This window comes from Podarcis cretensis, assembly GCF_951804945.1.
Source record: "Podarcis cretensis genome assembly, chromosome: 11".
Classification (NCBI taxonomy): Eukaryota; Metazoa; Chordata; class Lepidosauria; order Squamata; family Lacertidae; genus Podarcis; species Podarcis cretensis.
The window spans coordinates 30,526,123-30,543,558 of record NC_137180.1 but is presented as its reverse complement, the minus strand read 5'-3'; the positions used below and the strand labels follow the sequence as shown (position 1 = coordinate 30,543,558).

The following is a 17,436-nucleotide window of genomic DNA, read 5'->3' as shown; positions in this document are numbered from 1 at the left end:
ACTTTCAGGTCCTTTACATGCTTTGTGTCCATTTGTTGAACATAAGCAAATTTTGCATATAAAGAAAAACCTTTCTCAGATTGATTGATAGATTAAGGTGAAGTAGTTGAATAAATTTAACATCTTCTACTGCAGGCAAACAGTTATTGATATATTGATTGAAAATGTCTAGCCAACCAGATTGGTAGTTCAGTTCCTGTTTAGGGTATTTGGCGAGCCAGCTTGACAGTGATGTGGGATTGAGGACTAGAGTGATCATTCTGTAATATTATGGCAGTGGACTAAGCTGTATTGTAACTTTTGAATTAAGTATAATAAATAATAAAAACAAACAAAAAAAATTAAAAAGTTATTATGTTTTTACCAGGTTTTGGTTGGGGGGCGCATTTTGGTTGGAATTGCCCTTGCCACTCAGAATGTGTCTTTATGTGTGTCTTTTTCTAACTCAGAAGCAACAGAGTTAATCATAACTGAGGATTTTGCAATAAAAATAAGAAAGAAACAACAGAGTCGAATGGATGGCAGGCAAGGAAGGACAGATAGCAGGCAAGACAATTTGTGACAAGGTGGGAACTGAGTACCCTTGCCTTTGGGGGTGGGGGCAAGGAGGAATGGATTTGAGATCAGCAGCCACTGCCCATTATGGCCTTGAGAGCACAAAGACACAAGTGCAAAATGGCAGTTCAGGGACTAATGGGAATGCTAGCATGTAGGAATATGGAAATGGCGGTGGCCAGGGAGAGATTTAGGTAGCTGCACCACAGCATTGATTAGGCAATATTTTAACATTAAAGCTAAAATTAAGTGCAAGCTCTGGAAACTAGCCAGATAGGAGTTGACCAAGCCTGTTTGTTACTGCTGCAAAACTTGTCTGCTATACAGTGGTACCTCGGGTTAAGTACTTAATTCGTTCCGGAGGTCTGTTCTTAACCTCAAACTGTTCTTAACCTGAAGCACCACTTTAGCTAATGGGGCCTCCTGCTGCCGCGCCGCCAGAGCACAATTTCTGTTCTCATCCTGAAGGAAAGTTCTTAACCCGAGGTACTATTTCTGGGTTAGCAGAGTCTGTAACCTGAAGCATATTTAACCTGAAGCATATGTAACCCGAGGTACCACTGTACTATTCAGTGAAAGCATCTTTCAAAGTAGTGCACATGCTACCTGTCAACAACTGAGAACTATTTACTTTGAACAATGCTTTTGCCATTTGATTCCTTTCTCATTCCCAGATATAGGACACTTCTGTGCAGCACTACAAGAATAGGCCTTTTCTGCAGTGGCTCCCTGCTTGTGGAATGCTCTCCCTAGGGAGCCTTGCCTGGCACATTCATTACATATCTATCAGAGTGGCTTAGGAAACCCAGTCAAATGGGTGGGGTACAAATAATAAAATTATTATTATTATTAGTCATCTGGCAATAGCATCTCTCTTCTTCCAGGCCTTATTATGTTATGTATTGTTGTGTTTTTTATTGTAAACTGCTCTGTGATTTGGATGAAGGGCAGTATAGAAATGATGATGATGATAGAATCCATTGAGTTATGTTAACCTCAGCGAACATCATACAAATCAAGACAAAGAACATTAAGACAAATCTGGTTCTATTTGAACTGAATGCCTGTTAGTCTAACACTTAGCTACCTTTCTGGCAATCCCAAGTAGAAGCTCCCTGGGGTGAGATGCAACTTTATTCTTCCTGGGAATAAGCTGAGCATGCCTTAGGTAGTTTTGTGCTTCTCTAAACTCGTGTCACCAGTGAACTACTCCTTTCTTTTCCTCAAACCAGATGGGCCGGGAGGAGAAGAAACAGAGGAAGTTTACCTCCTGCCAACACACCTCTTCCTTCTGCATCCTTCCTCCTTTCTTTCACAACTGGACCATGAAACTTCAGTATCTAATTTGCCTGGCAGTTTTGACCAGAAGAACCTGAAGGAGGGGCAAATGAAATATATTATAAATGTTTCCACCTTCTCTTCTGCCATACTTAGGAGGGATGGGTGTGTGTGTGGATCTGTCAATTCTGTTTGTTCTGTTTCTCATTTTTCCTATCTTTACTTCGGTTTGCCCCCTTTCTGCAACAGTTTGCAATTTTTTTAAAAAAAAAATCCTCACAAAAATTTGCCAGAAATGTAAGGCGCATTTCTCCTGACACACACATTTTCACATGTGTCTTAAGTTACAAATTATTGCATTTAAAATGTTATTTTCACCAATCACACACCTTTTCCAAGTGTACACTTTCCCCAGTGGATACATTTTATGGTAGGAGAACTGCATTGCAAAAGTCAGAGAACTGCAGATAACCATGTTTCGGTTTGCACATTGTTATGAATTAAACAGCCTGCATTAAAACACAAACCAAAGTGAGTTTCTCCCCCTTCTCTAACCCCAACCCTCCAGAAGAAGAGCAGATATTCAGGAGCTTTTCCCATTTCCATTTTGGGGGTGACGGGGAAAAACCTTTTCCTGTAAGTTGTACACTACTCACATGATCGCAGGATCCAACCCCTTGTTTTTAATCACGAAGCATTCAGGCAAGTTTCCAAACAGTAAGTACTTTGAAATATCTATGAATACTGAAATATTTTATCTTTCTCAATCAAAGAGCAATAAAGGAGGCTGCTGCTTTCTGCAGTCTCTCTGTAAACCTACTCCTTGAAGAAAATTCAGCTCTCCTCATCACAAGTGCTGTATATACTCAGTAAAAGGTTATAGCTTTTTCTTCCTTTTTTTTTCTTTTTTCTTCACTAAACACACAATTCCCAAACTCAGGAGATCATTGGTTAAATATTTCTGTACCATCTTGAGGCTCATTTAAGAAGTCTGAAAAGGAAAGAAGGAGCTGGTAACTGACCTTTTGTGTTAAGTAATCCATTGATTGTGTGCAAAGGAGAAGCTGGAGAGGATCTTTCTAAGAATTTAATGTAAGAATGTTTAAGCTGCTTTTGCCATTGCATTGTGGTCTCTGCAGTTTCTCACTTAAGGGGAAATAAGAGCTCCCACCAAGTAGTGCTTGGTCTCAGGCATTTTCCTTCCTCTGATGCATTTAAAAGTGGGGTGTATTAAATCACACTATTGCAAAATATTTAAAAACCAAAATATGGGGTTTTGTATAATACGCGGCTTGCATTCTGCTGGACTTGTTTCGATTTAATACTTTTTGCATATCTCCATCTGGCCATGCTGGTCATGAGTAGCTCACACTTAACGTCACACAAAATCCTAATTGATGTAGGATTGGCCTATATTTTGGGTTTAGCCTTTTTGCCCAAAACTAAAAACATTTTACAGTTTTCAAATAACTTAAATGGCAGGTTTCCGAGGACTGGTTCAGAAGTTACTTCATCCTGAGATTGATGCTGTTCTGGATAGTTGAGCTCTGTATGGATGTTGAAATTCACGTACATGGAGCAGATTAGTGGTAGTGGACAATGCATGTTGAGTCTGCATTTCATGAATGGACTATTACTTGGCTGCCAAGCCTGAGATGCTGCTTTAGTTCAAGCCAATGGGCCAGATCCTATGATCCTATGAGTAGAGTTTTGCTCACAGAAAGTGCTTCTGTGTCCCCTTACTAGAAGAATGGAGGCAATTTTTGCTTATTGAAGGAGGCTGAAAACCAAAACCTTCAAGATAACTTTATTTGAAATGCTACCCATTCCATGGGCAGGGCCAGCTAAGCAGGCAAAGCAGAGGAGCCTCAATGCATTGACAAGATGGTGGTGTTGGAACAAGGGGTTTGAATTTATTAGGCACTGAGGAATGTTTGGGGACAAGGAACGTGCTTTATTTGAACTGGGAAGGAACCAGACTGCTTGATACTTAAGTGTGGTGGCAGAGCAACTTTTAAGCTGATTGCCCAATGATAGCTGAGGAGGACCAGCTCAGGGTAAATTGTCCCCAAGAGATGACAGTGAAATGTTTGTGATGGTTTAAATGGGGAAAGTGTAGATCTTGGCAATGAAAGTGCAGAGGGACATAATAGTAATTCAAAGAGACCAAACAGTAACATGCACATGGCCAGAGACATTTGGAGACACACAGCCTGTATAGCTGTCCATATACTCAGACTATAAGCTCCTGAGCCAAGACGAGTGAGCTGGAAAACTTGGTTTTAAGAGAAAACATTGATATGTGGAATCAAGAGAACCAGTGGGATGCAGCTATCTCAGGATATAAGCTTTGTAGGAAAGACCAGGTAAGGGCATACTGGTGGTGACTCCCATATGTCAAAAAATGGACGCAGAGTTAAGCGAGCTAGAAATCCCAAGAGCGGCAGCCTCCTCCACAGAACTGATGTTGGTGACAATACTGGGCCCCAAGAGTAAATTTGTACTAGGATGTACTATTAACCCCTGACCAAAACGTCCAGGATAGATTTGAGATGGAGAACAAAATCAAAGCAGCATAAAAGTAGGCAATGATGTAATAATGGGTGACTTCAACTACCCTCTCATAGACTGGGTAAATGTATGTTCTGGTCATGATGACAGAAAGGCAACATTTCAAGATGCTGGTGCCTTAGAGCAGTTGGCCATGGAAGTGTTTAGCCACAAAGATTTTTTGAGCAAGTGGGACATACAATACATCAACACAACAAAAAGTAATGTGTTAAGTAGGAATGAGATGAAAAATAACACTTGAAGAATGCAAGGAGATTCACATAGTTCTCTTTTTACTGCCCCCCCCCCATCCTGCTCCAGTGGGTTAAGAATATATTTTTGAAAGGTAGTTGTTACTTGAATGTTTCCAGGGAATTCTGGTTTTCTTTCTGCAGTCTACATCAAGAAAGGGGAACATGTGGCCCTCCAGATGTTGAATTACAGCTCTCACCATCCCTGACTATTGGCCATGCTGACTAAGACAGTTGTGAGTTGAAGTCCAACAATATCTAGAGAGCCACAGATTCCCCATCTTTAGTATGCATGGTCAATATGCTTTGGATCTGGTAAATTGCTCCATCTCTGGAAGATGATATAAACCCAATAAAAATGATTAAGAATGGTCTTGTGTTCAAAGTCAGATCTGCAGAGATGTCTCTTGCTTCAATCTAATGCAAAACACAATGTTTTTAGTTTTGAGTCTGCTTTCAGCAAACCAATGCAACAGTCGTTTAGTGTGTGGCTTCCTTTTTTTCCATCTTCAGCTCAGAATTTGAGGCTTAATGTGACTTAGAATAGAAGGAATCATTAGTTAGCTGGCAGAGTTACCAGAAGGTGGTTTAAGGAAATGTTATACTTAAATATGAAGACAAAGGTCACACACAAGAGATGCTTGAGCTTGTAATACGTTCATCATGTTGCACACGTCTCTTAATCGCATACGGTGGAAATCCATAGGGAGCTGGTAAGTATGTATCTGTGACTTATTACTCTAGCACAGCACTATTATATTTTAGTTTTTAGCATTTTTAAAGAGTGGGTAATAGTTATGAGAGATGAAGAACTTGGAATTAAGTACTGTAGTTATACACAGAAGGATAATTTGGTTTTGATAAATTGTCTTGTGCATGTTAACTAATAACACAAAATTTTTAAAGGAGCATCTTATGAGTATAAAGAAGAGGTAGCATCATTATTAATGTCTAAACTATAGTGTGCTTCACACAGGATTATGGTAAAGGTCAGACCATGTTTCGCTGAATTAAAAGCTATTCTGAGCTACAGCATTCCTAATCAACTCGGACCAAAAGGTGCATAGATCAGTTATAATGAGGCACAGCGAATTTAAATAAACTACATGGTACTGTATAGTGATTTATAAATGCACTGTGGTATCTTTTTAACTCATTAGCTGTGAATGATACTTCATATGTATTCTCCCATTTTCTGCTTTGTAACTATTTTTAATCGCAGCATTTCTTTGAGAAAGCGCCTTATGCTATTTTCTTATATTACGTTAAGGTTTAAAATACGAGCAACCTACTATTTCAAGCCCTTTTCGGCAGAAGTACTTGCATTTAATCTGATTTAGTTCTTCTTAGGTAAATGGAGCTAAATGAGCTTAAACCTTCGGTGCGTACTTAAGTAGTTTGTCAATTAGTTTTACATTTACCCGTGATTGGCATGATCTGAATAGAGACAAATCTTGATTATGAACACTGGAAATGCAGTCTCCTTTTCCACAGAAAACTTCCAGAATTTGTAAGGCAGTGCATTGGCCTTGCATATTTAAACCAGCATACACATGTGAATGGTTGAGCTCCTCAGACCTTTAATTCCCTAAGAAGAGGATGGCGAGCGCCAGCCTGCAGTCTGATTCTGCCCTGTGAGGTCTCCTAATCCAGTCCAATGAAGCCCTGAGCAAGCTCCTCCTGCTCTCTGAAGCCCCACCCCTCAGCCTCAAAGCTACTCCCCAAAGTGCCCCTCATCTTTCTCACCCCAAATCAGAGGATGTCGTTTAGGTTTATAACTGCATAGTACAACCTGTTTGCCTCCACTCCAGAAAGCCCTTAGCTCCTTTTTTCAGTCATCTATGTTTTCTTCTCCCTGTTATCCTTGCCTGCCTGTGCTTATGTGGCCCTTTGAGGAATCTGCCTGCTGATTTTTACTTCATTCTGTGACCATAAAGACCACATACCATTCTCAAGTGGCGATGGTGGTTATGACCTCGGGTCTGGGGTGTCTGAAGCTTCCCATGCAACTGTCTGTTTGTCATCAGCTTCAGCCGGTCCACAGGGAGTGATGGGATGCTTGTAGCTTTGGATTTGAACTGGCCAATTGTGTCCATGCGTAAAGGCAGTGTCCATAGAAGAATGGCTCTGCTAATGAAAAGTCCAATAATTAGCATTTTAACAGTATCCTCCTATCTGCTGTCTTCTTAGAAGTAAGCCTACTGAATTTAATGGGAGTTATTGCCAGGTACTTGTGTATAGGCCTGTATCCTGAAGAGCTTTTCTTTCTTTTCTTTAAAAGGTCTGTTAATACCTAAAAATAAACCTTGCTTTAAAACATATTTCAATTTTCTTTACATCTTTACACACATGCAGAATGGTCCTCACTGGCAACGAATCATTTCCCACCAAACAGAGCTTTGCAGCAGATTAACAAGCTATGATCCCCAAATCCATCTGTGTACAGACCGGTGGCCTAAATGCCTACATTTTTAAAACAAAAAACCCTTAAGAGGTGGTTCTATTTTGTTTCGATAGGCTCCTTTCACTTTCTTGAAGAATCAAACTAAGTAGACTAAATTAAAATGTCTGAAGACAGAAAAAAAATCAGTGAAGAGTAGCTGTGGGAGGGGCAGTTAAATTCTTTTTTTTTTTTAAGGAACAGCAAATGTGTGGAGAAGTCCTATGTGATGTGACTGTTCAGAGTGGCATATGTATCAAGTGTGGAATAGTGTTCTTTGCTCATATTTTCTGACTGCTTCTTGCTGGGAATGATGGGATTTCTCCTCTTAAATGAATACTGGCTACAGAGAATTGATAAATACTGTAAAACTTTTATTCAGTTTTTTGTTCCACTCCATTGCACCTTTCCGCAGACATCTTGTTGACTCTTGTTGCCACCCTTGTAGAACTGTGGGACATAGCAGGAAAAGGTTCTGCTTGCTTTGCTTAGAAGAAAGGATAAGTCTAGCTTGACTGCATAGTAATAATTTCACCTTCCCACTCTTGTATTAAGTGCTTATCCCACTGGAAGTCAGCAATCTGCTTTGAAGTTCTTGGCTTCAAAAGAGTCACCACATGAAACCTATTCAAACAAGCAGGAGTCCCCCTAAATAGGAAAACATCCTCTGCATCTGACTCTTAATTTCTGCAGTTGATAAAATGCCTTTGAGCATCAATAGGATTTTAATATTTTTTTGCACAACTAGGAGGGCAAAGGCTCGCAGGCTGGTCTTTGGAGGTTGCATCCCTTTTTTAAAAAAACAGGATGAAACAATTGGAGGATGGTTTTGATTACCTGCTGTCAAATTATTCCCATAATTTCCTCACTGTTTCGGCATTCCTGCTAGCAGGTCATTGCAAATTCAAGACAATGAACTATCAAAGCAAATTTGCTTCACTGTAAGGCAGATTGTAAACAGGTGGGGAGAGGCGACGGGGAGAGGATAGCAGTTTTGTACCTGAGCAGTTCTAGAGGCCCAGATCAGATAGAGAAAATAATGTGCAAGTCCAAAATGCAGATTTAAAAACATTTTATTTGCTTATTTTATTTCATAAGGTGTATCTGCCACTTGATTGCAGTAAAACATCTAAGCAGTTTACAATAAATATTACAATTATGAATAAAAACAACTGAAAACATTTTAAAGATAATTAAACCAACAATAAAATAAATTAAACATCTGAGTGTCTAGCTCAGCATCATTAACTTGAGCAGTACATATTTTAGAACACAGAATTATTCATTTTAAAACAAGAACATCACTGTTGAGCTACCATGTTAGACTGGGGGGCTGGCCCCCACTTTTGTCTGTTAATAAATTTATGCTTGTTCAAAAGAGATAGCTGGGACCTGTTCTTGTACGTTGGTTATTTGCATTTTAAGATGGCCTTTGAGAAGCTTTTGAAAATGTATTATTTGCTCATTCATAAAACATAACAAAGTGGCTAACAAAATGTAATAAAACCAAAATATAAATATATATAAATCATAATTAAACCAACAATAAGTTCTAGTTGTTTTAACGCGGGCTGGAAATCATACCACCTGTCTCCTGGATCCTTGCCCATCCTGGCTAATAAAAGCAAGCCGGGAAGGGCTGGGCGATGGGCTCTGCGGGGTGGTGAATGCTTCCCTCTGTGAGGGAACATGCCCACATCCGCTGAAAGAGGCGGTCATTAAACTGCTTCTTAGAAAACCATCTTTAGACCCGGCCAGTATGGCCAACTATCGCCCAGTCTCAAATCTTCTATTCTTGGGCAAGGTGATTGAGCGCTTGGTTGCTGAACAACTCCAGGCACGCCTGGAGGATGCGGACCATTTGGATCCCTTCCAATCAGGATTCAGGCCTCATCATGGGACTGAAACTGCCTTGGTCGTGCTGGTTGATGATCTCCGGCGAGCTAGGGACAAAGGTGAGAGTTGTTTCCTAGTTCTGCTGGATCTCTCAGCGGCCTTTGATACAATCGACCATAACATCCTTCTGGACTGTCTAGAGAGGCTGGGAACTGGGGGCACTGTTATACAGTGGTTTTGCTCCTTCCTCCTGGGCTGTGTTCAGAAAGTGGTGGTGGGGGATGAGTGTTCAGACCCCTGGGACCTCACTTGTGGGGTGCCTCAGGGTTGCGTCCTCTCCCCCATGCTTTTTAACATCTATATGAAGCCGCTGGGAGAGATCATCAGGGGGTTTGGACTGGGTGTCCATCAATATGCAGATGATACCCAGCTCTACCTCTCTTTCAAATCAGAACCAGTGAAGGCGGTGAAGGTCCTGTGTGAGTGCCTGGAGGCGGTTGGAGGATGAATGGCGGCTAATGGATTGAGGTTGAATCCTGAAAAGACAGATGTACTGTTTTTGGGGGACAGGGGGCGGGCTGGTGTGGAGGACTCCCTGGTCCTGAATAGGGTAACTGTGCCCCTGAAGGACCAGGTGCGCAGCCTGGGAGTCATTTTGGACTCACAGCTGTCCATGGAGGCGCAGGTCAATTCTGTATCCAGGGCAGCTGTCTACCAACTCCACCTGGTACGCAGGCTGAGACCCTACCTGCCCACGGACTGTCTCGCCAGAGTGGTGCATGCTCTAGTTATCTCCCGCTTGGACTACTGCAATGCGCTCTACGTGGGGCTACCTTTGAAGGTGACTCGGAAACTACAACTAATCCAGAATGTGGCAGCTAGACTGGTGACTGGGGGCGGCCGCCGAGACCACATTAACACCGGTCTTGAAAGACCTACATTGGCTCCCAGTACGTTTCCGAGCACAATTCAAAGTGCTGGTGTTGATCTTTAAAGCCCTAAACGGCCTCGGCCCAGTAGACCTGAAGGAACGTCTCCACCCCCATCGTTCTGCCCGGACGCTGAGGTCCAGCGCCGAGGGCCTTCTGGCGGTTCCCTCATTGCGAGAAGCAAAGCTTCAGGGAACCTGGCAGAGGGCCTTCTCGGTAGTGGCGCCTGCCCTGTGGAATGCCCTCCCATCAGATGTCAAAGCGATAAATAACTACCTGACATTCAGAAGACATCTTAAGGCAGCCCTGTTCAGGGAAGTTTTTAATCTGTGATATTTTAGTGTATTTTTGGTTTTTATGGAAGCCGCCCAGAGTGGCTGGGGAAACCCAGCCAGATGGGCGGGGTACAAATAATAAATTATTATTATTATTATATTGTGAAGGCCTGTCTAAACAGTGCAGTTTTCAGAAGAACCAATGACAGCTTAGACTGAGTGAGATGAACTGCAGCAAGGTCACCCTGGGTGCTTTATGGCAAAATGAGGATTTGAACCATAGTCCTACATAGTCTAACATTCTGACCACTTGACAGATCCTACTTGTCTTTGCTAGATTCTCTTTCACTTGAAAAACCAGCCTGCAGCCATATTGGGTTGTTTTGCTTCCATGTAAATCACATAAATGAGCAGGACAAGTGAGGATGAAAGTTCAACCCTATTGCAGATATTAATTTTGTGCAGTTTGAAGTGACTTGAAGCATAGGAACTGACTCCTTTTGGAAATAAAGCATTGTCCAGACCCAGTATTATTCAGTTTTACTTACAAAACTGTCTTTAAAACAGAATTAAAATATGAAACATACATAAAACATGCATACAATATCTTGTACTGTCCAGCAAAGGCTCAGCATCTTATAAAATATGAAATAATCCAAACAGACCTATAAGCAAAGATATTTCTCTAACTGCAACCATTTTGCCTGGAGCTGTTTTCCTTGAGAGTTTCATTTACATCCTCGCTCCACAGTCTTGGGATAAAAGACTAAGACTCAAAGACAACTCTCTTCAAAATGGAGATGTGCAAGCAAATACCTTTGTCACATGATCTAAGGTTACTCATTCACGTAGGGTTACCATATGTCTGGGAATTCCCAGACATGTCCTCTTTTCGGGATCCTACATGCCCATCCGAGGTTTTGCATTTTAAAACAAATATCCTGGATTTTGGGTTTAAATTTTGTTTGCGTGGCTCTGGGTGCGGTTGACCCAGCCTTGGGCTTACTCTTTGGTGACTTGGGCTCTGGCAACCCAGGCTCTGGTTCTGGCTCTGGCTCAGTGGTGAAGCTATTGGGAAATTGGACTAAAAAAGCTTTTTTTTTACCTCTTGAAATATGACAACCCTATATTCACGTGTTAGCTAGCAGGAAACAACAACTAGTTAATTATCAACTCGGCAAGAGCTCAGAGTCCCTTAGAAAACTACTGTGGAAAATTCCCATATTAGCCAAACACATTTAGCCATTTTCTATTTTAAACCTTAATTACTACACAGGTATTTTCCCATTTTTGTGCCAAACCAATTATACTTAACACACCTTCCATGACACTTATCCTCATCACTCTGCAAAAGTTGGCCAATTCTGTAAGGGAGGAGTCTCCTATACTCATGGATGCTCCCAGACAGGGACAGCTGTGCAGGCAGGGTTTAGCAATGAAGGGGCAGAACTTGCTTGCTCACATGTAGGATTTGCACACAAGCAGCACATACATAAATCTGGGCTTCTCAGCAAGAGGTAGTGCATGTGTGAGATACAGGTTCTCCAGCTTGCCCTGTTAACCAGCCCAAAGATTCCACAAAATATCTGGCTTGTTAAGCAATGATGGCAAATAGGATTGCTCATTTGAACAAAAATCCACAAGCCAGATATTTTGTGAACAAGACAAGCAAATATTCTTAAAATATACACTGAAAATATAACTGAACTCTTTTGTTTACAATAATGCACAACCATTTTGTTTCTTTCCTGGGCTCTGTAGGGTGACTTGTTCATCATCTAGCTCTACATGCTCTTCCTCCTGATACTTTTTTATATTGTCAGATCCTGCCATGTCCATTCAAAGCTAAACCTGCCTAAAATGATCTAAAGGATAACAAATCTGCTGTGCTGTGAGAGAACAATCTTTATTGAAAACCACAAGGTTTCCAAGGCACTTGCATAATAGAAATTCAGTCTCCAGTCATCTGAGTGCAAACAGCGCAAGCAGCATATCATGGAGTCCCACAAATTGTCCTACGAAAAGGAAGATTGCAGTAGAAAGCGAGCTCTCTGTATAGAAACTTAGCAAATATATTAATCCTGCCCGCTGTGTGAATCCCCTTAGGAGAAAAAATGCATACGAATGAGGATGTACATTAAAGCAGATACTAACAATGATTACGTTCAATCTCACTTGGAAAATGCATTCTTTTTAGAATATGACAGCTGGACTCAGCTGTCTGCTGTGCGAATTTGGAAAGTCTTTCTAACACCAAAGTGTTGACTCTGGAGCTATGAGAAATAGCAGTCCTGCTTCCTAAGTGCTCTTGAGAGATGTTCAGCTGTTTAATTGTTGGGTGTGGTATTTTACACACACACACACACACACACACACACACACCCTACCTTTATCCCATTGCAGGACCCAAGGTGGCTCACAGATCAAACTAAAAATATAATATATATTTTTTTTTAAAAAAAAACATTCAATAAGTAACCATATTCAAACAGCAGTGAAAACTCTTGAAACCATTTAAAAGCAGACATACAACACCCATGCCTGGAAGATTTATCCACAACAGTCAGTTGGTGGCCAAAGTTCTTTCAGAACAACAAAAATATTTGTCGGTTGGTAAAAGGAAATCAGAGGAGGGCCCAAATTTGCCTCATGTGAAAGGGAGTTCTGCAATCTAGCAGTCACCCAGAAGGCCATCTCTTTTGTCCTAACCAAGTATTCCTGTGGAGGTGGAAGGATGAAGAGAAATGTATTCTCAGAAGATCTCAAAGCCCATCCACACTCACACAAGTCCTTCAGATCCCAAGTATTTCTTTGAAGGCCTTTGAAGTAAACCTCCATATTCTCTTAATTAAACCAGTCTTGCTTGGCACCCACATACAAAACTAGAAAACCGAATAAAGAGTTTGTTTGACACAGTAAGCCACATAAAGATGAATAGCTACAGAGATTCTGTATATTCTGCCAGTTAAAATGTAAATTCATACTCTCCATTGTACATTTCAAATGAGTTTTATCAAACATTCCATTCTGAAAACACTTCTATGAGTTCTGTTAATCATAAGCTAAGTAAACATATTTCAGCTGTGATATATTACTATGAATGTCAGAAACAAGAAATTGCCAACATTTGCCATCAAATGTTGATAGTCCTTCCAGAAGAACAATAAAACTAACCTCAATTTGCTGCAGTTTTTGACATTTATCTGTTTAGGGTGAGCTCCACAGAGCTTCTTAGGTCCAAGTGCTTCTGTGCATACTGCAGCTTTCCAGTTAGTATGAAATCTGTTTATTTCTGTGTTCAGCTGAAAAAGCTTCCAAAAGACCTTACAAAAAGGAAATAAAAAGCAGATAGTACCTGGCTGCAGGCTTATAGTCTAAAAGGCTTGACACAACAGGAAAAAGGGGTGAGGAAAATAAGCAAACTCAGGCACCACGTCTTCAGTTTACAAAGTAGTTCTCATAGTGACCAGCAGAAACTACGTAGGTACCTTTTTGTACTTTTCTCTGTCAATTAGTAAGAAAGAAGCATGGACATTATCAAAGGGGTGGGAAAATTTCAGTGAAATTCTCATGGCTCAGATGTATTTGAGTGTTCCTTTCCTTCATTCTGCAAATCCTATCTCTAGAGGTTTGCACTTTGTAGCCTTCCTGAAAGCCCCTGGATGTCCTCAGCTGAGCATTTCTGTGAGTGAGGGAAATCTGGCACCTGCACATGGCAACTATTCTTTCTTGTTTTTAAGGAAGGTCTTCCCTTAAACACAAAATCAGTGAGTACATCAGTCTCAGGCACTTGGAAGCCAGTCTTTATCCTCTTCAGTTAAAGCCCAAGGGAGGACACCATGAGGTAACTCCTCCTATGGGACTTATCTGAATCAGGAAGTCCAGGCAGCTGAGGAGCCTTCAGAGTGTTGAGGAAATATTTTGCAGAAAAATGAAAGAGAAAAACCATGCCACTCTTAGCCACTTTGTAAAGGTTCACAAAGCTCAACCTCCCCCCCCCCCCCGAAATTCTAAAGTGCAGAAAGGCATAACAATGGAAGCCTTTTTGTGGAAGAAGAAAACGTGAAAAATTAGAGAACAGGTTTTGAAGCAGTACTAATGGAAACAGTTCAGGGAGAGGAGCCTGATGGTACTGGTCTTTCAACAATGCCAGGAAATGGCTCTGTTTCCCATGTTTGATGCACTCTGATGGGATAACTGTTGCCAAGTGAATGCTATACGTTGTTGGTTATTATATGTCCCTGACGTTTCCAGAATGGATTTGCAGTAAAAAACAAACAAACAAATACAGGAAGGCCTCAGAGCAGAAGCATGTGTATAGCTCCCCTCAAATCTTTTTGGGATCCAGGTCTAGGTAAACTGAAGCTGGGTTGAATATCCCATCTTTTCACAGGATTGTCCATTCTCTCAAAGGTGGAGGGAATTATCTAGTAGCCTGGAGATGGGGAGACCGGCAGACTTCCAAATGTTAGATATTTTGTTACTTGCCTTTTAAATAGAAGGTAGCGAAAAAGGTCTTGCTGCCACCTCAAGTGATGACTTGGTTGCTCTTAGAAGCCCAGTCACATTCCTGATATACTGAGGAATAAAGCTATGTTATGACATTTCCCAGAGTATATCTTAGGATGAAATATAGTTGCTCATCTTGTGACCAATCGGGGCAGCCATCATTTCCTAAGAATGTCCTGTGACAATGCTGTGTCATAGAGAAGCATCTTTCCCATGTATATTCTGTCCCAATAGGGGCATGGGACACTTGGGAGCATCCAAATCACCCTTTGGATCTGTGGCTGGGTTTTGTTTGTTTTTTAAAAGACAAAAATGGGAAAAAAAAATCATCTCTGAAGAAGAATCCAATTTTCAGAGGGTTGTTTTACCCCACCCTGCCCCTGCCAATTGGAGAAAGATTTTTTGCCAAGTAGGTTGAGTTGTATATTTTGTTTTACATAAAGCAAATTGCCCCCTATTTTTTTAACACCCCCCCCCCCGTCAATAACATTTTGGCAAACTTAAATGCCCTGATCCAGAACCTAATCGCCTGATCACTGCCCATGGAACTATTGCAGGCCTGGGATTTTTCCATTCATTTCAGTAGAGATCGACCAGTCTTCTTGCATTCATAATTCTATTTGATTCTAAATTATTGTCCTAGAAATTATTGTCCATGGAACTGACCAGTGTGTGCGGGTATGACCTAGTCCTAAGTGGCACCCAAGTCCTAATGTGAGATGTACTATTGAACCATCTGAAAACAGTGACCCAACACAGTCACATTTGACTTCAGATGAGGAAAATAATAATAATAAAGAGAAGACTAATTGAAAAGCATTTTAAAGGAAAAGTCAGAAGGGTCAAATCTCTTTCCAAAATATTTGGAGGTTATTTAATATTGCAACAATAGGTCAGCTAGAATGGATACCACAGATGAGAAAAAGTACAGTGAAGTTCAAAAAGGTTAGTTAGTCTCAAGGATTAGAAAAGTCAAGAAGGCTTCCTTCTGGAAAGAGATTCCTTGCCCAACTATGGAGAACAGAGAGGAACACAAACACTTGTAAAATAAGTTCTATAGACGTGGTGAAAAGTCAGGGTAATAATGGGCAATACTGTTTTTGGTCTCTGCCAAGTGTAAATCTTTTTGAGGGAAACCATTGGCCCAAGCCCTTGCACTATATTATACATTTATATTAAATAAAATTATTCCCATGTTACATTTGGTAAAGGGATATAATAAAAAGGGCTATTTAAGTCTGTCAAAAGCTTTCCCAGTGTCCAGAAGTACCCAGACAATTAAGTTTTCATTTTAACCACAGAATGGGCTAAAACATATCCATGCATTTCTTTATAGATCCTCCACCTTTTATAAATCTTTTTTTATCCTCATTAGCATATTTTCAAATAATTAAATTTTACTGCTAGACTACTGGTCCACAATGCAAACATTCGGTACAATTATATATATATATATATATATATATATATATATATATATATATGAGAAATATTTATTCACTTAAACTCTTAAAAATTAGACAAGGCAGCTGACACAAATACTAGGGGTATAACTTAAAACAAAACCATCTGTATCATATTAGGGTTATACAACCCTGATTTAGCAAGGGTATTTGTGGCTGCTCAGAGTTCCTGATTGCAAAACACTCGTGGGTTTCTGAGCAGAGCTGCGTGGTTTTCCCTTTTCTAGATAGCCATTTTCTTAGCTGGTCAGTTTATAGTCCCGTTAAAGCTGCTTATGCCCATTTTTGAGAGAGACAGACAGACCATGCCATGTCCTCAGGTTTACAGATTAAAAAGAAGAGATACAGAAGGGAAGGAGGAAAAGGAAAGCAAAGGTTTAAAATGGATTTAGTCAGTTGAAAACAACCTATGGGAACTGAACCTCCTTAATTACGGTACCACCAGCAGTTAATGGATCCCTTTCCCTAAAACATTTTATCTCTTTACTGCAACTGTTTTTCTGAAATTATACCTTTTTTTACCTGTTCTTTCTCCTACTCGCTCCTTTACTTTCTTACTTTTTCTTTTCTCAAACTCCTTCAGGTCTTTTAAAATACAGTTTTGATATCCTCAGCTATTATAACTGCCTGAGGCCCTTTTCCTCCCCGCTTATCATGTCTTCCTCTTCTTTTCTTAGCTGCCATATGAAAATAGGAACTTATTTCACCACTTTTCTGTGTATTCATACATCCTGTATAACATTAACTGACTCTAAACTGCATAGCAAGGATGACAAATTTTACTTGTCTTAACACTATAGATTTGTTAATTAATTCATGATCTTACTATTCTCCACAATACCACAAATCAATAGAAATAACACATTTCTTGGTAATTTTACCAGTAATTCTTAACCATTTCTTCAATTTTATAATAGACTATGGCTGATTTATGATTTTCCGTATAGTAATTATTCTGAAATAGTTTTTCATTCAAAAAACCACTGTTCTTAGAAATGGAATTCTATTATTCATTTAGTATTTAAAACATGTATATTTGGTTTTTAAAAATGCCCAGGGCAGCTCACATAAAATAGCAATAAATACAAATAAAATTTGATAGACAGGCTGCAGATGCTAGCAGAACACAAAGTTGTGAATAAAAACCAGAGGAAATTGGTGATAGGCAACAACATTTATTCAGAAATTAGTGGACCTAACTTAGTCATATTTATTACTTCCAATGGGTCTACTCTGATTAAATCTTAAGTTAAATGCCCCAAATATAAATGTTTAATAAATAACCAGCTTTGATAATAGGCTGCTAACCCTGGGCAGATATAAAGGTCAATTCTGGTGCTGGACAAGCCT

The 17,436-nt window shown here is 40.2% G+C and overlaps 2 long non-coding RNA genes across 2 annotated transcripts in view; both read left to right on the top strand.

Annotated features, from left to right (window-relative positions):
• The window catches only part of LOC307226859, a 469,238-nt gene that overhangs the window by 128,915 nt on the left and 322,887 nt on the right, over positions 1–17,436 (top strand). The gene's annotated exons all lie outside the window — the stretch shown is intronic.
• Positions 11–2,949, top strand: LOC307226888. The gene is made up of 3 exons (XR_013843659.1): positions 11–97; positions 450–566; positions 1,788–2,949. It is a non-coding gene; the product is annotated as an uncharacterized lncRNA (long non-coding RNA).